Genomic DNA, 23,758 nt, shown 5'->3' with positions numbered 1-23,758 from the left:
CAAAGTGACCGCTTTGCCTGTGCATCTTTTGCGAACCCACACGAGTGTTCTGAATGACACCAGGGAAGATAAAGAACCGTGGCAGTGTTTGGTGTGACTGGTGCTTCAGTGTCAGGGACCCAGCACACCACAGCAGTTCTAAAATCCTGAATCTGTCTAGGGTTGCCATGGTTTTGAGAATATAAGATCCTCCCAGTTCTACCCATGGTTTCCTGGAAACAGGGCAAGAAATATGCCAATTCCACTCCCGGGAAAAGCCAAAACATGAGAGAAGCAGGGGGAGGAAGCCTCCTTTACCTGTGCTGTTTTGTGCAAGGATGCTTTTGGTACAAGTATTTTCTCATAAAGTTTGTGATAAATTACACAGGAAGGCCAGAAAGGAAGCCTCATAATGTAATATGCAAATGCTTCCTGCCAAACATTTATCATGTGAACAGGGCCACTGTAACTCACGTGGCTCTCACTCACGGAAACACTGATCATGGCTATGCATAGCATACAGGCCCATTATTCTTAAAATGAAGTTTTATAAGGAAATTTACATTTCACTGAGATGTCTTCAAAGTATTTATAAATGTTTACTTGGGACAGAAGATATGACCTAGTAATCACAGAGCAGTAGCTATTAGCTATGCAAAAATAGATTTATCTTAATTACTAACCACAACACAGATCAACCTGAGCTGGCAGGCAGCAAGCAGGCTTAACAGCAGCGAGTTGGAAGGTCTCAAGTTCATTTGCTCCAACAAACCCTCACAAGGGCTCCAGCAGCATCAGGCAACCCATGAATCCTTCTTTCACCTCTTGCTCTGCTAAGGCACTGTAACGCCAAATAAATAGGTTCCCGCTTAACACATGGAGCTCCACAGAGCCACTGTGATTCAGGAGATTTTCTGAAGGATGTCCCCAGCTCTAACATAGTTCTTGAAATTATTTTTAATCAGGAAAAAAGACTACTTGTTCCATAATTAGAAATTAAAAGGCTTAAAATACAAAAGACAGATTGAGGCAAAACTTAAGTATAAAATGAGTGTCAGCTGTGTAATAATAGTAATAAAATGACCTTTGAGAACTGTAATCAGAGGAGGGGAAGAGAGTGAACAGCCCTGAGGGGCATTAGGCTCCTGGGACAGGGAGGTCACCCCTGAGGTGATAAAAAAGGCACCACGGCACAAAGAAAAATACTGCCGGAGGTGGGGCCAAGAGTCTTGGATACGAATCTGGGCCCTGCTATTCATCCACTGTACAATTTAAGGAGTTTTCAATTTTCTGAACCACAGTTTACCCATCTGTAAAATAGGCATATGTCAACCTCAACCACTGATCTGGGAATTAGATGGGATTACTTATGTAAAAGTAGTTTGAAAAAGATAAAGGTGTGTATCAAAGTGAGGCAATATTTCTGCATTAGAAAGCTAGAACTGGAAATAAAAACTTCCCAGAGATGGGACTTTGAAGAGAGCCTGTTTGTTTTTTAATAGGATAAAGACAACAAGAGGTAATATGTGAAGATATTTTAGTTATATACGTATAAAAATCAGATGGCTCTATTTGAGAGGGTTTATGAATTTTTTTGATTTGTTTGTAGCACAGTTGACTTGAATACCAAAGGACATTCCTTAATTGAGACACACTTTTTCTACAGTTTTGTTGCTCTGCCTTTGAGTATATTTTTCCATGCAACCATTCACCAGCCATACCCAAAGGATCATTCTTTAAATAAGTTCTGAAATAAATTTAACACTTAGCTATACAAGCTGCACACGTGCTTTTGGAAAATACAATATAGTGTATGCTCATCATTTACATAACCAGACAGCTGGAGTCTACAGAAATGCAAATTTTGTCATCATTTATATGCACTGAAAACATGTTCTTCACTGAAATGCATGGGTGAGGGGGAACCATCTGAGGGAAAAGAGTTAGCAACAAATTCAATCCTTAAGTAAATAAAAAAAAAGAAATCAAATTTTCGGTAAAAGTAGGGTAAATGGTGATTGCCTTGATCTGATTCTGTGTTTATTCCAACTTGTGGCACAAGCCACAGGGCCCCCCATAAGCTCTCCTCCTGGATCCTTCTGGCTTCGTGAAATCTATGGCAATTACCAGGTTGGAGCAAAAGTAATTGTGTTTTTTGCCATTACCAATTACTTTTGCACCAGCCTAACAGCTGTTGAAACATTGCTCCCTTTCCTGATGCCATCAGTTCTCCCTCATTATGTCTTTCATCCCTCATGCCGGAGGTCAGTCATCTTCTGAACTGAATTACTGGGGGCTGCAAGCAATACTAACTTGGGCCCATCCTATCTTTGCAAACTCAGTTCCAAGCCTGTTGGAATATTTTCTTTTTTTTAAAAGTTCACTAGATAGGCAGGCAAACAGCCAGTCAAAATATGAGAACTCATGCCAAATGTTATCCATTTGAATTGCCTGAGTAATTTTTCTACGCAATTCCCTATAAGGCAGACATTACTCACATGGCGCACACATACAATTTACATAAAAACATAGGCTAGATCCACGAATTGCAAAATTACAGTGATTCTATGGATCCCTTTCATAAGGGACTTATCCAACATGCCCCTCTCAACCCTTACTGTAAGTAAGTGGTTGCTTTCAATTTGGTTTTCAAAACAATTTTCAGCTCACTCTCAATCAGAGAAAGTGACTTGGAGTTGAGAAATTCAGTGCACAGCTGAGATTACCCCTCTGCCACATTCTCTTAGGCCCTGTGAAATTCCTGAATAGGTCAGCCCACAAAGGAAGCATTTCCATTTCCTTTTAGAGATGTGCAATTTCCACATAGTCAACACTGGGCCATCAAAAAAGTTAAACTAAGTGCTTTTGAGGGCTGGAAGAATGCACTCAGCTCCCATTGAAATGAGTGACTGAACTTAGTGCTTCTATGGCCAAGAAAAGGAAAGCGAGTATTTATCTTCCTTCTTCCCTAAGTTTCTTTAAGTAGAATGGTCACAGACAGAAGGCCAAGAGGCAACACTAGGAGAGCACAGTTAAGGAATGCCAGCTTGTATGTAATAGGCCCTCAAATGTGCATTAAATGAAGCTGTTGAACTAACGATGCAATTATACAGATGCAAAGAAATACACAATCTCTTAAAAGCATTCGTGTCCATAATGTAATTAACTCCCAGAATTTAGTTTAAGGCTTTAAGCCACAGCTATGACTTTATTTTTGCCTAGTAATCTTGAAGATAACATGAGGACCGGAACTGATCCGTACTTTATTCAGCAGATGTGATGCGGTGCTCAGACCACCTTCTGCAAGTGTAGTCATCATATGCCCTGGCTGAGGCACCTTCCTCTCTCTTTCTAAATCTGGAGAATAATTCTGTTGTCTATAATGGAAATGAGACAGATTTTCAAATTTGCCAGCTGTATTAGTCTGTTCTCACGCTGCTAATAAACACGTATCCAAGACTGGGTAATTTATAAAGGAAGGAGGTTTAATGCACTGACAGTTCCACTTGGCTGGGGAGGCCTCACAATCATGGTGGGAAGCAAAGGCACTTCTTGTCTTATGTGGCCGTAGGCAAGAGGGAGCTTGTGCAGGGGAACCTCCATTTATAAAATTATCAGATCTCATGAGACTTATTCACTACCACAAGAACAGTATGGAGGAAACCACCACCATGATTCAATTATCTCCACCTGGCCCCGCCCTTGACATGAGGGGATTATTACAAGTCAAGGTGAGATTTGGGTGGGGACACTGCCAAACTATATCACCAACACTTTTTCTCAGCCATGGCAAAATGAGAAACACTCTGGGTAACAGCACAAAAGCAAATGCCAGACTGTTTTGTATATTTCATTTTCTTTTTGGTCCTAACAGAGAATTTTTAGAGAATTCTTTGATATTTCAGTTTTTAATCAAAACGAAACATTTGGAATTAAAAAAAAAATAAGAACTCCTAAAACCCATTAGTCTCTCAAGTTGTCAAATCAGTGGGCAGAGATGTATCAGCATTTCTTGTCCTTCATCTCAGCCTGAGAACTGCAATCATGGAGAGATGTTCTGTGAAATTCACTTTACTCCACCTCTGTTGGGGATGATACTTTATTGGTTCTCAAACTTTAAAATGCATCAGAATCACCAGCAAGACTTGTTAAAACAAGATTGCTGGGTCTTGCCACTCAAGAGTTTCTGATTCAATACATCTGAGTTGGAGCCTGGGTGTCTGCATTCTCCAGGATGCTGATGCTTGCTGCTCTGGAGACCACCCTGTGACAATCATGGACACAGGAGAATACGCAGAGCTGGTTCTCACAATGATGGAGAAAACAGGGTCCCCATCTTCTCCCAGACTCACGGATCTTTCCTGCCAACATTCTGCATCCTCATACCAGGCATCCAAGGATGTGGCATTATGTCTTTTCTGCCTGTGGTTCTGACTTTTGCCTTGTTTCAGGTCTTGCTTACTTCTAACCTACTCAAGAGGGGGTGCTGGTTGGGTACTAATGAGTTAGCATGCGTTCAGGTCAAATCATACCTGGTAAGGAATTATGTGCTCTACTACCCGAATGTCTTGTCCTGATGGCGGGACCTTCATTCCCTTCTGAACATTTGCTTCTAAATGTTATCAAGGTTTTTAGAAACAGAAGTGAAATAACAAAACAGAGAAACTATGCATATATGCATCTATTTGGCATCCAGACACCTAAATGTCTATTAGGCACTCTTTCCAAATGCATTTTCTGCCTTGGGGGAGAGCTTCATAAATCTAGATAGAGTGTGAATGTCAGTGGATGGATTACCTGCAATTTTTCTATGATCTCATCTCACGTGGTCATCTAATGGCCAAAATAATCAGGAGCAGTTTTCCACATTTAACAATAACTCTTTTTAAGTTCTGAAACTTAATGGCATTAGCCGAGGCAGAACTGTTCAAGGAAACCAAAGGAAAACATCAATTACGACACACAGCAGGTGCTGACAGTGAATGTTGTGCTAGAGGCCATAAATCTATGTCTTAACATTGGTAGAATATGATGTGTTCAGTAAGACCACTCTTACTGCGTCTGCCTGCAGGCTTTCCAAATGCCTGACATGGCTACCTGATGTTATTCAATCTCACCAGGCCAACTGGCTGCTAGAGCTCAGCAAAGAAAAACTATCAACTGGCTTTTTATTAAGAAAGATTAGGCAGAGAAGGGGACATGGGTTTGGGAGCCATACAGACTTAACTACTGGATTCTTGGAATCACTTCACAATTATTGCTAGTTTTGGAATACATACCTGAGAATAACTCTATAAAGTCACAAAAGCCAGTGTGTATTTAGGCTGGTGGAGGGGCAAATAAAAAAAAACAAACCTTTCATCCAGTTGTCTAGCACCAGAAAATCTTTAGCCTGAGTGGCAGTCCAAACTCTCAGCAGCTCCACCTTTCGAGCCAGGTATACACACACTCATTCACATACACCAAATTTCACTTCAGAGAAACCATAACTGGACAATGGCCTGTGACACACAAAACTGAGGAGGTGGCAGTAATTATCTCAGCAATTCTGTCAGCAAAGACACTAGCACTTACAGGCCTAACTAGGCTCCATCTTGGAATTTACGAGAAGTCTATCGGTATCTCCTAACAGAGGACACAGGAAAGAAATGTGCCAGCCCTGCTCAGCAGAGACTTGCAATGAATCCAGACCCCTCGCCAATGCTGTCACAGACAGCAAGAGGTGGTGCAGCTGCCGGACCCACGACTTCAGGCACATGCTGAATGGAGCACGTTACTCTGCTCTCCTTCAAAGCTGCAGTTGCTCACTCTTCTGCCCCCAATCAGACATTTCCAGTTTGCTTGAAAATGCTATTTTCACTAAACATTTTAGAAATGGCGCTCTCTTTCCTAGGTGCCTGCAATGTTCCACCCATTTATCGCCACCATCATTCTTCATAGGCCAGGAAGTCATTTGCTATGTTCCAAATTGAGTAGTTTATTCAAGTGCCTGCCACTGCTGGAGAAGAATATGAACAAGTCTCTGGAAAAGCACATAAATGTTAGCAATTGTAAAAGCTACTTTCTTGACTTCCTATGAAAGAACATTTAGCCTGCACTGCCATCCAGAACTGATTTTCTTCTCTTTTCTTGTGACTTCATGATATATGGTGTGAAACGGATGAGGCAGTCACCATAAGGTGTAACTCTATGTTTCTATCACACACAAAAAAGGTAGGTTTAAAGATGCCACTTTAGACTAATGTCCATGAACATAAATATTTATTCCTAAGGGTCCCATTGCCAGCTTGATTTTAGATGTGCTCATCTCTTTGCTTAACTAAGCACCTCTCTACAACATCAACAATTATCTTGGCATGTAAATATGAATTGAGGCTGGGCCCCCAAGTGAGAATTCTGTAATTCAAATACACCGGTAGAAATCCAAACATATTATTTTATATATTCACTTATTGGCACATAGTAAGACCATTATACATCAAAAGAGGGGAATAAACAAATTGATATGATTAACAACAGACACACATCACCTTAAAAAATGTATCTGCTGACAGTTTATCTAACTGTGGACTTTTGCCTAAATAAAGCAACATATTCAACTATCTACAATTTAAATGTAAATTCCTGGCATTCATGATTCTGATGGTTGATTTTATGTGTCAGGTTGACAAGGTGAGAGGCAGCCTAGACATCTGGTGAAGAATGTTTCTGGTGAGGGCGCTTCTGGGTGAGTTTAACACCTGCATCAGGTTACTGAGCAAAGCAGACTGCCCTCCCTAATGCAGGTGGGCCTTGCCCAATAGAATGAAGGCTAAATACAACAAAAAGACTGGTAATTCCCCTTGCCTGACCACTTCTGAACTGGGACATTGTTTTTTGTTTTTCTTTTTGTTTTCCTGGCCTTCAGACATGTACTGAAATATCAGCTCTTCTTGGGTCTTGAGCCTGCTGCCTTTACAACTGGAACCACACCAGCACAGGCTCTTCTGGTCTCCACTTTGCCAACTGCAGATCTTGGGACTTGCCAGCCTCCATACATGTGGGCCAATTTCTTATAATAAATCTTTGTGTGTGTGCACACACATATCATATTGGTTCTGTTTCTCTGGAGAACTCTAGTACAATAACTTTCCCACATTTGAGCATCCATCTACCTTGGAACCTTCTCTGTTACTACTCTTTCAAAACAAATGCTCAATTAGAATCCACATATTATATTAGGTTGGTGCAAAAGTAATTGTGTATTTTGCCATTGTCAATTTTGCACCAACCTAATACCTTACCACTATCTCCTGAACAATTGAAAGTCCCTCCTGCAAACTGTCATCAGTACTGTCTTCTGTGCCTAGCATCCCATCCCACTTGCCTCTGCTCAGAGAGGGACTGTACCTTCTTTCTGGAAGCCCAGCTCAAGGCTTGCTTTCTCAAAGGACTCACCCCAATCGCCTAGCCTATATTGATACTATCGCCTGTATCATTGACTTGACTTTTATGGTAAATACTGGTTATATACCAGGTTCTCAATAACACTGTCTCACTCCATGTCATCTGGTTATAACACCAATGAGAAAAATATGTCAATTTCCAGCCAGTACCACTGTCTGTGTGGAGTTTGCGCATTCTCCCCATGTCTGTGAGGGTTTTCTCCAGGTACGTTGGTTTCCTAACACATCCCACAGATGTGCATGACAGGTTAATGAGATTCTCTCAAGTGTCCCATTGTAAGTGAGTGTGGGGCTATGTGAGTGCACTCTGCAGTGGAAGGGCGTCCTGTCCAGGGCGGTTCCCACCTGTGTCCTGAGATGCCAATATAGGCTCTGACTACTTGTGATGCTAAGCAGGAATAAGCAGGTTGGAAAAGGAATGAATACAAATTATAAAAATGCATAAAGTATACAATAATCATCCAAATGCACAATAAATAATGCTGTACAGGCCAGGGAGAGTGGCTCACGTCTGTAATCCCAGCAGTTTGGGAAGCCAAGGTGGGCAGATCACTTGAGGCCAGAAGTTTGAGATCAGCCTGACCAGCATGGCAAAATGCTGTCTCTATTAAAAATACAGAAATTAGCCAGGCGTGGTGGCACATGCCTGTAATTCCAGCTACACAGGAGGCTGAGGCATGAGAATCACTTAAACCCAGGAGATGGAGGTTGCAGTGAGCTGAGATCGTGCCACTGCACTCCAGCCTGGGCAACACAGGAAGATTGTCTCAAAAAAGCATTAAAAAAATGCTGTATAAAAGTACTTGGGGAGCCTGCCATATTTGTAATTTTTTTCACTATATGAATATTCTTTCTATATTTAAAATATTTAATGCTTTTTTCCTATTAGTCCACAAATAGCTTCATGAGGAATAAAGGGAATACTTTTAATAGTGTCATGTTTTAATTTTTAAAAATTGATACATAAAAATTTCACATAATTGTGGAGTACATGTAATATTTTGATGCATGTATACAATGTGTAATAATCAAATCAGGGTAATTGGGGCTTCCATTGCCTCAAACAGTTCTCATTTCTTTGTGTTGAGAACATTCCAAATCTTCTCTTGCAGCTATTTTGAAATATACAATAAATTATTGATAAGTATAGTCATCCTACTATGATATTGAAGACTAGGACTTATTCCTTCAAGATAACTGTATTTTTGTACCCATTAACAATCTCTTTTCATCCCTCCAACCCCTTACCCTTCTCAGCCTCTGGTAACTACCATTCTACTCTCTAACTCCATGAGATTAGCTCCAACATATGAGTAGAAACTGTAACATTTGTGATACTGTGCCTGCCTTGTTTAATTTAACATAATGTCCTTCAGGCTCATCCATGTTGCTTCAAATAACAAAACTTCATTTTTTAATGGCGGAATAATATTCTTTTGTGTATATACACTATATTTTACTTATCCATTCATCCACTGATGGACACTGGATTGACTCCTTATCTTCACTATTGTAAATAGAACTGCAATAAATAGGAGAGTGCAAATTTCTCTTCAATATACTTATTTCCTTTCTTTTGCGACATACCCAAATACCCAGCAGTGGGATTGCTGGATTATACAGTAGTTCTATTTTTAGTTTTTGAGGAACCTCTATATTGCTTTCCATAATGGCTACACTAATTTACATTCCCACCAACATTGACATGAGAGTTCTCCTTTCTCTGCATCCTTGCCAGTATTTGTTATATTTTTCTTTGGATAATAGCCACATTAACTGTGATGAAAAGTTATCTCATTGTGGTTTTGATCTGCACTTCTCTAATGATTGGTGATGTTGAGCATTTTTTTCATACAGCTGTAGGCCATCTGTATGTCTGCTTTTGAGAAATGTCCACTTACGTCACTGGCTCATTTTTCAATCAGATTTTTGTAATTGTTGTTGGGTTGTTAGAGTTCCTCATATATTCTAGCTATTAATCCCTACTTATCCAATGGATAGATTGCAAATAATTTCTCCCATTCTGTAGGTTGTCTCTTCACTTTCTTGATTGTCTCCTTTGCTGTGCAGCTTTTTAAAAAAATCTGAATTGTCTATTTTTTGCTCTGGTTCCCATGTGTTTTCGATATTTTAACAAAAAATATTTGCCCAGACCAATGATGTACCAAAGCAATTCTCCTACATTTTCTTTAAGTAGTTTCATAGTTTCAGTCACAGATTTAAGTCTTTACATCATTTTGATTTGAGTTTTATATTTGGTGATGGGGGTCTAGTTTTATTATTCTGCATGCAGAGATCCAGTTTTCTTAGCACTATTTATTGAAGACACTGTCATCTCCCTATCGTGTGCTCTTGAAGCCTTTATCAAAAATGAGTTGACTATAAATATGTAGATTTATTAACAGGTTCTCTTCTGTTCCATTGGTCTATGTGTCTGTTTTTATGCAGCACAATGCTGTTTTGCTTACGATAGCTTTGTAGCATATTTTCAAATCACGTAGTGTGATGCCTCTAGCCTTGTTCTTTTTGCTAAGATTGCTTCAGTTATTCAGGATTTTCTGTGGTTCCATATGAATATCAGGATTGTTTTTCTATTTCTGTGAACAATGTCATTTGTATTTTGTTAGGGATTGCAATGAATCTATGGATTGCTTTAGGTAATACAGGTATTTTAAGAGTATTATTTAATAATTCTTCTAATCCATACACATGTAATATCTTTTCATTTTTTGGTGTTTTCAATTCCTTTCATTAGTGTTTTAGAGGTTTCACTGTAGAAAACTTTCATTTATTTAAATTTATCCCTAGGTATTTTTTTTTTTTTTTGGTAACTACTGTAAATGCGATAGCTTTCTTGATTTCATTTTCAGATTGTTTGCTGTTTATGTATAGAAATGCTACCAACTTTTGTTATGTTGATATTGTACCCTGCATCATTAGTGAAATTGATTACATGTTCTAATAGCTTTTTAACAGTTTTTAAGGTATTTCTAAATATAAGATCATGTCATCTGCAAACAAGGACAATCTGACTTCTTCCTTTCCAATTTGGAGACTTTTATTTTTTTTCTCTAGCTTGATTTCTCTGGCCATGACTTCCATTACTATGTTGAATGAAAGTGGTGAAAGTGGGCATCCTTGTCTTGTGCCAGATTTTAGAGGAAAAGCTTCAAATTATTCCGTTTGGTATGATGTTAGCTGTATGTCATATATTGCCTTTCAAATTCTGAGGTATGTCCAAGTTTGTTGAGAGACTTTATCATGAGGAGATATTAAATTTTATCAAAAGCTTTTTCTGCACCTATAGAGATGATCATATGACTTTTGTCTTTTATACTATTGATGTAGTGTATCACATTCATTGATTTATGTATGTTGAACCATCCTTTTTTCCCTGGGATAAATCTCACTTGATCATGGTGTATCTTTTTTTTTTTTTTTTTTTTTTTTAAGAAAGAGAAAGAAAAAAAAGGAAAAAAAGAGTAAAGGATAACTTCAACATGCTTTACCTACCAAGAAATAAAAGCTTTTGTCTCTTTTACAAAACCTTGAAGAGAACTAAACACAGTAGACTAAGCAATAATGAACTTTCTGAAATCACTACATAGTAAAAACCTTCAGAAGCCCAGAAAAACCAAGGAATACTGGAATTAGAAAAACTATTTTTGAGAGCCATGTGACAGACCAAGCAGCCCACCCCACAAGGATCCCTTCAGCAAGCAAAGAACAAAGGAAAAAAGCTCTCACTTGACATGTTCTCAAAACAATTTGCCTGCTAAATGCTAAAGCTACCACCCTCATGTACAACAAAAACACCGTTCTTAGTACACAACAATAAAATGGGAAGCACTCAGACTGCATGCTCTCCATCTTACTCTCCCAGAGGAAGACAAGAACAATCATCAATGGCACATGGCAGGTTCAGTGAAGCAACACCTAGAGTCAGCTTCACGCTCAGGAGAGAACACTGTGCCTTCTCCTCATGGTTTCCAGTGCTCTACCCATTCACAGAAACTTCTCTAGTAATGAACTATAGAAATGATCCCTGAAAGTATAGTCTTTGTAACTTTTTAATGTGCTGTTGGATTTACTATGTTAATATTTTATTGGGGATTTTTACACTTACGTTCATCATAATGATGCCTGTAGTTGTCTTATTTGTTACATCCTTGTCTGGTTTTGGTATCGTGGTTATGCTTGCCTATTACAACCAGTTAGGAAGAATTCTCTCCTTTTCAAATTTTTGGAATAATTGTGGAAGAATCTGTCTCAATTCTAATTAATAAATTTGGTAGAATTCAGTGGTAAAGCCATCTGATCCTGGGCTTTTCTTTGTTGGGAGGCTTTTTATTACTGATTCAATCTCATTGCTAATTATTGGGCTGTACAGGTTTTCTATTTCTTCCTTGTTCTATCTTGGTTGATTATATGTGTCCAGGAATCTGTTGTTGTTAGTTGTTCCTAATAGTCTCTAATGATTCTTTCTATTTCTGTGGTATCAATTGTAATGTCTCCTTTTTGTTCTAATTTTTTTTGGGGTCTTTTCTGTTTTTCTCTTGGTCTAGCTAAAGGTTTATCTATTTTATCTTTTCAGAAAACCAACGTTTTCATTTTGTTAATCTCTATTTTAGTCTCTATTTCATTTAGTTCTGCTCTGATATTTATTATTTCTTTCCTTCTACTAATTTTTTATTTGGTTTGTTCTTGCTTTTCTTGGTTTCTTGAGGTACATCATTAGGTTATTTGAAATCTTTCTACTTTTTGATGTAGGTATTTATTACTATAAACTTCCCTCTTAGAACTGCTTTTGTGAAATCCTATAGGTTTTGGTATGTTGTCTTTCCATTTTCATTTGTTTCAACTTTTTTTATTTCCTTCTTCACTTTTTCATTAACTCAATTATCATTCAGGAGCGTATTATTTAATTTTCATATATTTTTCCAGGTTCCAACATTTCTCTTGTTACTGATTTGTAGTTTTATTCCATTGTGTTCTGATAAAATACTTGAAGTGATTTTGACTTTTTTATATTTATTGAAGTATGTTTTGTTGCCTAACATATAGTATAACCTGGAGAAAATTCCATGTGCTGATGAGAAGAAGGTGTACTCTGCAGTTGTCAGATGAAAGGTTCTGTAATATCTGCTAGGTCCATGTGGTCCGTAGGGTAGTTTAAGTCCAATATTTCTTCGTTGATTTTCTGTCTAGGTTATCTATCTAATGCTGCAAGCAAGTTTGGTGTTGAAGTCCCCATCTATTATTGCAAAGGAGTCTATCTCTTCGATTAGCGCTAATGATATTTGCTTTATATATCTGGTGCACCAATGTTAGGTGTGTGTTTGTGTGTGTGTGTGTGTGTGTGTGTATTTATATCCTCTTGCTGAATTGATCCCTTTATAATTATGTACTGACCTTGTCTCTTTTTATGTTTTTTGACTTAAAGTTCTAGTTTGTCTAAGTACAGTAACTACTGAAGACTTTTGGTTTCTTTTTGCATAAATTATTTTTCCCATCTCTTCACTTTCAATCTATATGTCTTTATAGGTAAGGTCAGTTTCTTGTGGGCAGAATATGGTTGGGTCTTGCTATATTACATACTTTTATCCATTCAGTGAGTTCATATCTTTTAACTGGGAGATTTAAACTGTTTATAAGCAAGGTTGTTATTAACAGGTGAGAACTTATTCCTGTCATTTTCTTCATTGTTTTTTGTTTGTTTTGTAAATCCTTTACTCATTTCTTCCTCTCTGATGTTTACCTTTGAGATTTGGTAGCTTTCTGTAGTAATAACATTTCGTTCCTTTCTGTTTCTCATATACGTATCTGCTCTTTCAATAAGTTTTATATCGTAGTGTGTTTTCATGGTGATGGAGAGCATCCTTTCACTTCCAGATGTAGGTCTCTCTTAAGCATTTCTCATATAGTCAGTCTAGTGGTGACAAATCCCACCAGTTTTTGTTTGTCTAGGAAACACTTTACATCTCTTTACTTTCTGAAGGACACCCTTGGTGAATATAGTATTCTTCATGAGGAGTTTTTTTCTTTCTTTCAGTACTTTGAATATATCACTAAATTTTCTCCTGACCTATATGGTTTCTGCTGAGAAATCTGCTGTTAATCTGATGGGAATTCTCTTATATGTGACTTGATACTTTTCTCTTTCTATTGTTTAGAATTCTCTCTTTAACTTCTGACAGTTTAACTATAATGTGCCTCAAAGAGGAGACTTTTGAGTTAAGTGTATTCAGAAAACTTTAAGCTTCCTATATTTGGATGTCTATATCTCTTTTAAGATTTAAGAAATTTTTATTTATTTTTTCAGGTTTAATAGGTTTTTCAATGCTTTTTTCTATCTCTTCTCCTCTGGCATTCACAATATTTGAATGTTTGTTCACTTGATGGTGTCCTATATGCCATTTAGGCTTTCTTTTTAAAATTCTTTTTTTCATTCATTTATGTCTGACTGGGTTATTTCAAAAGATCTATCTTTAAGTTTAGTCCCTCTTTCTTCTGCTTGATCTAATCCATTATTGAAGGTCTCAACTGTATTGTTATTTCATTCATTAAATTCTTCAGTGCCAGGAATCCTTTTTTATGATATGTCATTAATTTTTTTTAATTGTGTGGTGATAGGATGGTAAGACAAGCTCATAATAACTTTGTTTGTAAATATGCATTCTTTGATTTAACCCACCACTACTACTACTACTGCCATCATTCACTGATTCACCAAAAATTGAATAAATAATTGTCTTACTTGTTTTTATTAATTTTTCTTACATTTACACATAGCTCACAGTTGTTTCAATATAATATTAGAAGGTTTTTGGGTCTTTATTTTGAAGATTGGTGATGTTTTCTTGACCAGAAATATCACATAGTAACTTAACTCAATTATATTAATTAGCCTATGGTAAAATTGGTTTTGATATACAATGTTTTACTTAAAGTCATAGTTTCCCAGAACCTATCAATGACAATAAGTTAGGACTTCCTGTACTGTACTACCAGTTTTCTGTGTGTGAATGTTTTGTTTCTCAAATAAACTACAAATTCATGCACAATTCTTTGTTGCCCCTGGTCCATGGATCTACTGTCTACCAACCTGTATGTGTTTACTGATGATGATGACAAGAAAGCTATTTAGAGGTATCAGCAAATGTGAAGTTTGGCTTCTCACTTCTGCCATTTAAGTGTACAAAGGAAGTACTTCTGAACCTCAAAGAAGCACTGAGTGAAACAACAATGCTTTGACACTTAATCTCATCAATTTCTGTGGATAAATCTTCTCTAATGAAGCAACTATTTGATTGTAGTAAGAAGATTTTCCATTGCCTCCATGCTCAAAGAAGTGAATGATACAGGCAGATAGTTCAAAAAAATTATACTTTTGTAGTCAAAATATCTTGTTAAACAGGATCATACCCAGAACCCCAAAAGATAAAACAGTTTCTAGTGCAGGTACTCTGGTGGGAGCAGGAATGAGGTTATAATAACTCCCTCTCCTACACACTCAGGGCATGGTACTGAGGAAAATACACATCAGTTTTATGCAAAGTAGCTCTTGTTCCTTAATGGAGTCACAGATTCTTTTTCTTTTTGACTAACTTTCTTTACCTTATCATATATCTTTTTCTGGAGGCTGGTCGATGGTTTAAAAAGCTTTTCCTATGCCCAAGAAACATCATATTGGATAAATACCTCCAGAGACTTTGTTAATCTCCCGAGAATCTGAAACATCATCCATGTATCTCATGATGGGTTCTTTCCTACGGTTTTCTCGTTAAGTTTTCGGCTTCCTACTCACATCCCATAACTTATGGGCCTTTATAACATTCACTGCTCATTTTTTTCTGGGAATCAGAAACTATGCAGACAATCAGCAAAATCCTTTGTGTCAGTTACTAATGAGAACAAGCTCTCCCGGGTCAGGCAGCTAAGATTTTATTAGTTTAAAACTAAACCAATCCTAAGATGCTCACAAAGTTGCTAGATTGGGTTGCTACTGAAAATGTAAATCTGCTTTGTGCAGCTGGTTCCTTTCATTCAGGAAAATTATTTGCTGCAAGGATGTTAATGAAATTAGACCCTAAGATTCTATTATGTGTTACTGCCTTGCAAACCAATATTTCTGTTTTACTTTACTTCTTCTGAAGATTGCCTTAGATTTGCCTCTGTTCTTTGCCACCTCATCTCCCTCCATTCCTCCCCTCTTTTAGTTTTCCTTCTCTCTCTCCTCTCTTTTCTTTATAGTCATAAGCCATTTTCTAGTCACAAATAATAATAATTCCATTGACATTACTGCTACGGTCACTACAATCCTCAGGTGGTTAGAGGCATGGTGTCCCTTAAATAAAACAACCATGACCTTCCCTATTTTGCATTATTTCTCACTTTAGCACAGTTATCAACATAAATCATGTTTAACAGTGAGTGACGTGTAAAGTGTTTGTAAAGAGAATTTTTTTAAAGTTTCCCCAATACTCTCATGAAATCCTTCTTAAGGTCATGGAAGACGCAGAAAAGCAAATTAAGAACCTCATTCATGGTTTCTTCATTTGCAAGAATATATTGCTATTAACTGTAAGAATACAAATTCACTGATTCCACTGAATTACACTCACTTACACTGGGTCAGTAAGCTTAAAGCAAACCAGAAGCTTAATCTGAATTATTTTCACAAGGCCTCCATTAGCTATAGCAATCATTCATGTAAGAAACCATTACTACACCCTGTCACCTACAAAACCTGGCACACTGAGACAAGCTTCCTGCAATCCACCCATCCCCCATCCCCCAGGCCCCACCATCATGTATACACAGAGAACTGGGCTGACATTAACACAGAGTCTATCCTTGAAGAAAAAAACAACTTTTAAAAAGGCAGCATGAATGGAGAAGGCACTTCTCTGTCTCGGTGATCAGCGTAGACTGTCTACACGCAAACCTCCTCTGTTTAAGCCTGAAGGGCAGAAGGCTAAGAGCTTCATCTCCATGAATCAATGCCAATCAGCATTGCCATCCTTTTGGGAAGAACTCCTGAATCATAAAAATAACCCAGTTGAGGCTTTTAACCCTAAAAGATTTTGGCTGAATATTGAATAATTTTTATATTCATATTTTTAATATTTGTAAGTAGTTATCACTCAAAAATACTATCACTGAAACCATTTAGTACACAGCAATCTATTTGTGACATTATCCAAAGTAAGTCAACATAGTCTCTTCTTATTAAGAGAATATAACCTAAAATAAACTAGCTGCAATGAAGGAACAGGAGAATCAAATCTCAGAACACACTTAGCACACACACACAAACACACATGATTCTTCACATTGCAACAATACAAAGGCATTGGTGCATTTTGCATGACAGTTAGTGTTAGGATAGATGGAAAGAGTAAATGTTCAGAAAATATCAGGTGTGGCCAGGGTGCCGTGGCTCATACCTGTAATCCCAGCACTTTGGGAGGCTGAGGCCAGTGAATCACACGAGGCCAGGAGTTCAAGACCAGCCTGGCCAACATGGTGAAACTCTATCTCTACTAAAAATACAAAAATTAGCCAGGCGTGGTGGTGCATGCCTGTAATCCCAGCTACTCGGAAGGCTGAGGCATGAGACTCACTTGAACCCGGGAGGCGGAGGTTGCAGTGAGCCGAGATTGTGCCACTGCACTCCAGCTTGGGCAACAGAGCAAGACTGTCTCAAAAGAATAAAAAGAAGAAGAAGGAAGAAAATGTCAGGAGAAAACATCATCCTGAGAAAAGAGAAAGCTTTGAAGAGCTTCACAAAAGAAGTGAGCAAAGGTGAGGCCCATGAGAGGTGAAGTGAGGAGTATGAGAGCAGATGGTGGCCAATGAATAATATAGGAATGGTTTTCCTACTCTGGAAACTTACAGAAAGTGTGAGGAAGTAAATGAATTCAACATTAAAAATGTTAACCAGAAGTTTTAAGAAAAATGTTAACCAGAAGTTTTAAGAAAAATGTTAACCAAGAATAATTGGCTATGCTAGAAAAACTGAAGTCAACAAGGGGACAGGAGGTTATCTAGCAGGACGAAGTGAATAAATCCCATATGCATAGTGGGTGGACAGGAATCCTGCAGCTTCTTGCTTGGAAGTAAGAACATACAGAAGTGCTTCTTATTATGCTTACATGTCCTGCTCAAGGAGTCATGGCTAAATTTTAATTAGTGTTAAGAAATAAACATTAACATGCACTGTAAATAAAGCACTATGTTAAGATGAACCAAGATGGGTGGTTTGGGGCTAATAATAGCAATACAGAAGCAAGGTGAGCATAAATTTCAGTGGAACCTGCAAGCCTCCGACATACTGCCCATAGTTTGGTACAGTAATGCCAGTTACTAGAAGTCATTTAATTTTTCCTGTTACTTTGCTTATAACTAGGAAATTAAAAAAAAAAAATTAGCCACACCCATCAACATCGCTGCTCTCTCAGGTTTGTGTCAGTGGTAATTAGGATAAATGTAATAGCCACAAAAACAAATATAGAGTGAACTTACAACTTATCTATGACCAACAAGTATTAATTGAATATGTATTAATAATAATGAGCAATATGTACTTATATAAAGGTACTATATTCTCTAAACTTAGCAATAGTTGTTTGCTCTATAGATGATTTTTCCCATTCTTACATTGAACTTGATCTCCAATCTGACTTGGCCTAAATCTAACTTGTATCAAAAGCCCTTAGAAATCAAACAGATATTGTAAATTAATGTTCATAGTAGCATTATTCAAAATAACCAAAAGGTGGAAGCAACCAAAATGCCCATCAACAGGTGAAAGAATAAACAAAATGTGGTATATCCATCCAATGGAATATGACTCTGCCACCAAAAGTAAGGAAATTTTAATATATGCTACCAACATGAATGGATCTTGAAAACATCGTGCTTGTTGAAATAAGTCAGACACATATGGAAAACCATGGTATGATTCCACTTGTATGAGATACCCAGGATACGCATATTCACAGAGAAAGAAAATAGAATAAAAGTTGTCTGGGACTAGGTGGAGGGGAGAAGTGGAGGTTGTCGTTTCAGTACAGGGCTTTAGTAAGGGATGATACCAATGTTTTGGATATAGATTGTGGTGACAGTTACACAATACTATGAATGCATTTAATGGCACTGAATTGTATATTTACAATGGTTAAACTGATAAATATTTTTATTTATACTTTATTATAATAAGAAATTTTAAAGCCCTTTTCATTTATTTTAATCAAAATTAGAAAGGGCCTAATTTTAAAACCATAAACTAATGAAAGGATTATGTTAATTTTACCAAAAACTTCAGATCATTGAAAGTATCTCTAAATCATTTGCATTTTCTTTTTTTTGTTGTTGCTGTTGTTTTTTTTTTTTGAGATAAAGTCTAGCTCAGAATTTGAAATGAACATGATAACAGATCCCCTAGCTCTGTCACCCAAGCTGGAGTGCAGTGGCATGATCACAGCTCACTGCAGCCTCAACCTCCCAGGCTCAAGCGATCCTCCTGCCTTAGCATCCTGAGTAACTGGGAGGACAGGCACCTGCCACCAAGCCTGGTTAATTTTTTTTTTTTTGCAGACACAGGGTCTCACTATGTTGCCCAGTCTGGTCCTGAACTCCTGCCTCCCCTCTCAAAGTGCTGGGATTACAGGCATGAGCCACTGTGCCTGTTATCATTTACATTTTCAAATACATATTTGTTTGTGAAGATAACAAGAAAGAATGAAAAGTTTGTTTACTTAACATTTCAAAATAAATCCATGAGGATTGTGAACAAAAGTGAATCATAATGCTGACTCTGAAAAAATGGTTTTAATCTTCAGCAGGTTTTTAAAATTAGATGTGATTTAATGGGTATTAAATCTGCTTACTTTTTATGAGTTTTCTAAACCAGATAAAATAGAAATGAAAGCACCTCCCAGGTTAATTTCACCATCAGCCCCAGCTGTGCCCTGGAGTCCAGGGGTCCCCATTCCCCATCCTTTATCCCTGTGAGAATAACAGAGACCGGTTTGCTATAGGTTTGTCTCCACTCACCGCAGATCATGGACCTGGTTGAATGACAGGGAGCCTGCCGAGAAACATTCATGACCAATCTTCCCCCAGTCACTGATTCGCATGTCTGTTATACGTTAAGTATTCTGAAGCAAGAGCTTATGTTATTAATAATTTTAAAACAATTTTAGATAATAAATATTTTTCCACTTGCTCCCTTACTGGTGGCTTAGCCAGCTTCAACCCACTAACATCATCATAACCAAGTCAACTTTCCTCTGACTGTAAGAATAATTCTTCTATAACAATATTTAAACACAACTGAACAAGGGTTTACATAAACTTTTACACTTGTTTCTCAAGAGACGTACTGTGGGAAGTAGAGAATTAAAGACAGATTTTTGGAGGACAGTTACAGCTCAAAAGTGCTGTGTCTAACTGACAGTCCCCATGTTGGGGCTACCAGCTGAATAAATTTTCTAGCGCTGCCATAACCAAGTACCTTAGACTGAGTGGCTTAAACAATAAGCACATTTTCTACAGTTATGGAGGCTGGAAGCCCAAGATAAAGACATTGGCAGGGTTACTTTCTACTGGGATCTGTCTCCTTGGCTTGCTGATGTGTTCTCCCTGCGTCCTCCCATGGTCTTCTCTCTGTACAATGCCTGTATCCTAATCTCCTCTTCTACAAAGACACCATTCATAATGGATTATCACATTTTGAGTTAATTATCCTCTTAAAGACCCTATCCAAATATAGTCACAATCTATAATACTGGGGTTAGGACTTCAGCATATGAATCAGGGAGGAACACAAATTCAGTCCAAAACACCAACTCAGACCTCCATTATAAATTAGTGTCTATAAAGATATTTTCCAATTTTTAAAACATTTGCTAAATTTAGGCCATTTTAGTTCACAATTTTGCCCTGCACTTGCATATGGATGTTGAGTTACTCTAGCACCAGGTGCTATGGCTGAACCTCTCACCGACCATGACACCTTCATTCACCGGCCATGGCTGGGGATGTGCATGTACTGTTCTCCATGTCAGGGCACAGGCTTCCAATCCTCACCAAAACAATGCTAGCTCATTCTGGCAACAAAAGGCAATGGGAAACACTGCCCAGGCAACAGCTGGCAATCACAGATCTGAATAAGTTCTACTGTGTTTCTCTGTATTGCTCTAAGAATGGACCAGAACCATACAGCACAAAATATTCCTAAGTGACCAGGTACATAAAAGTAAGGAATCTGCTTTTCTCTTTCCTGAGAAAATGAAACACATTTCAAAACCCTGTAAAAGGCTTTGATTCTTGTATGCGTTAGTCTGAGCTAAGCTGCTTTAAACCCTGTTACGCAGTACTGAGGACTTGAACTATAGGGGATCTGTTACCACATTCATTTCAAATTCTGATAACCTCTCCAGAATTTCTCTAAAATGTTTTTAGTCCATCATTTGAGCACTGGGCCTTAGACAGCTCTCCTTTTATCTTCAAACTTCAAAGCATAATTTTGAAATAAAGGTTTACTTTTCTGCGGAATTCTGAAAAACTGTCAGGGACAATCAGTTGGAGTTTTTTGAAATGTAGCACGACTCTGAAATAACTCATTTGCATTAGGGTTTGTGTACATTCAAACTCTACAACTATTCTAGAGTCCACCTATCCCCTGGACATTACTTGAAGTTTACTCTTTAAATACTAATCATGAAAGAATGAATAAGACCTACTATTTGATAGCACAACGGGATGACTATCATCAATAATAACTGAATTGTACATTTTAAAATGGATAAATGCTTGAGGGGATGGAAACTCCATTCTCCAAGATGTGGTTATTCTGCATTGCATGCCTGTATCAAAACATCTCATTTACTCCATATGTATATATATATATATGTGCCATATATATATATGCCCCATATATATTTGGGGTATATATATGGCATATATATATATGGGGCATATATATATGGCATATATATATATATGGGGCATATATATATGGCATATATATATATATGGGGCATATATATATGGCATATATATATGGGGCATATATATATGGCATATATATATGGCATATATATATGGGGCATATATATATGGCATATATATATGGGGCATATATATATGGCATATATATATATGGGGCATATATATATGGGGCATATATATATGGCATATATATATATGGGGCATATATATATGGCATATATATATATATATATACTACCCACAAAAATTAAAAAATAAAAAAATTAAAAATAATCACAAAGGTAGACTTCCTAAATATTTAATACAGCTGTACAGATTTGAAATTTTTAGTCCCCTAGCAATGAAGTAGTTACATCATAGCAGAAAGAACCCAGTTTGGAGTCAAGAAACATTTGGGATTGTATTGAGCTTTGTGTGATCTCTGAATACCATTTAACCTCTTTGAACCCAAGCTTCCTCACTTGGATAATGAGGATACTGTTATCTCTCTTGCAATCATTACGAGGATTAGGTAAGAAAATGGACGTGGCGGTACCTTATAAACTCTAATGCCCTCAAGAAGGTGGTCGCATTTTTCTTGACTCTTTGGTGACTATGGTGGCTAATCAGCAGTCATCACCGCCCTTGCTTTGTTAGAAACACCAGGTGCTTCACAGCATGAGGCTGCTTCCTATCTTGACCTTATTTGGAGACTATTACATAAAGAATACTAAAACACATTGTTTTCCAGAACACACCATATTCTAACAATTTACAGTTTCATTCATCAAGTGAGCAGTATTTCAAGGCAAATTGATCAGCTACCGACCTTGATAACATCAATTTAGAGGGAAATTTATAGCACTAAATGCCCACAAGAGAAAGCAGGAAAGATCCAAAATTGACACCCTAACATCACAATTAAAAGAACTAGAAAAATAAGAGCAAACACATTTAAAAGCTAGCAGAAGGCTAGAAATAACTAAAATCAGAGCAGAACTGAAGGAAATAGAGACACAAAAAACCCTTCAGAAAATTAATGAATCCAGGAGCTGGTTTTTTGAAAAGATCAACAAAATTGATAGACCGCTAGCAAGACTAATAAAGAAGAAAAGAGAGAAGAGTCAAATAGATGCAATAAAAAATGAAAAAGGGGATATCACCACCAATCCTACAGAAATACAATCTACCATCAGAGAATACTACAAACACCTCTACGCAAATAAACTAGAAAATCTAGAAGAAATGGATAAATTCCTCGACAAATATACCCTCCCAAGACTAAACCAGGAAGAAGTTGAATCTCTGAATAGACCAATAACAGGCTCTGAAATTGTGGCAATAATCAATAGCTTACCAACCAAAAAGAGTCCAGGACCTGATGGATTCACAGCCGAATTCTACCTGAGGTTCAAAGAGGAACTGGTACCATTCCTTCTGAAACTATTCCAATCGATAGAAAAAGAGGGAATCTTCCCTAACACATTTTATGAGGCCAGCATCGTCCTCATACCAAAGCCTGGCAGAGACATAACCAAAAAAGGGAATTTCAGACCAATATCCTTGATGAACATTGATGCAAAAATCCTCAATAAAATACTGGCAAACCGAATCCAGCAGCACATCAAAAAGCTTATACACCATGATCAAGTGGGCTTCATCCCTGGGATGCAAGGCTGGTTCAACATATGCAAATCAATAAATGTAATCCAGCATATAAACAGAACCAAAGACAAAAACCACATGATTATCTCAATAGATGCAGAAAAGGCCTTTGACAAAATTCAACAACCCTTCATGCTAAAAACTCTCAACAAATTAGGTATTGATGGGACGTATCTCAAAATAATAAGAGCTATCTATGACAAACCCACAGCCAATATCATACTGAATGGGCAAAAACTGGAAGCATTCCCTTTGAAAACTGGCACAAGACAGGGATGCCCTCTCTCACCGCTCCTATTCAACACAGTGCTGGAAGTTCTGGCCAGGGCAATTAGGCAGGAGAAGGAAATAAAGGGTATTCAATTAGGAAAAGGGGAAGTCAAATTGTCCCTGTTTGCAGATGACATGATTGTATATCTAGGAAACCCCATTGTCTCAGCCCAAAATCTCCTTAAGCTGATTAGCAACTTCAGCAAAGTCTCAGGATACAAAATCAATGTACAAAAATCACAAGCATTCTTGTACACCAATCACAGACAAACAGAGAGCCAAATCATGAGTGAACTCCCATTCACAATTGCTTCAAAGAGAATCAAATACCTAGGAATCCAACTTACAAGGGATGTGAAGGACCTCTTCAAGGAGAACTACAAACCACTGCTCAATGAAAT

General features: G+C 37.5%; 1 protein-coding gene and 1 non-coding gene across 11 annotated transcripts in view; both read right to left on the bottom strand.

The window, feature by feature from the left end:
• Nucleotides 1-23,758, bottom strand: part of PTPRM (protein tyrosine phosphatase receptor type M) — an 840,314-nt gene that overhangs the window by 405,216 nt on the left and 411,340 nt on the right. The gene's annotated exons all lie outside the window — the stretch shown is intronic.
• Nucleotides 11,270-11,485, bottom strand: LOC116470145 (small nucleolar RNA U3). The gene has a single exon (XR_004248550.1). It is a non-coding gene; the product is annotated as a small nucleolar RNA U3 (small nucleolar RNA).

This window comes from Hylobates moloch, unplaced genomic scaffold, assembly GCF_009828535.3.
Source record: "Hylobates moloch isolate HMO894 unplaced genomic scaffold, HMol_V3 SCAFFOLD_5, whole genome shotgun sequence".
Classification (NCBI taxonomy): Eukaryota; Metazoa; Chordata; class Mammalia; order Primates; family Hylobatidae; genus Hylobates; species Hylobates moloch.
This window is presented reverse-complemented; position numbering and strand designations above follow the sequence as displayed.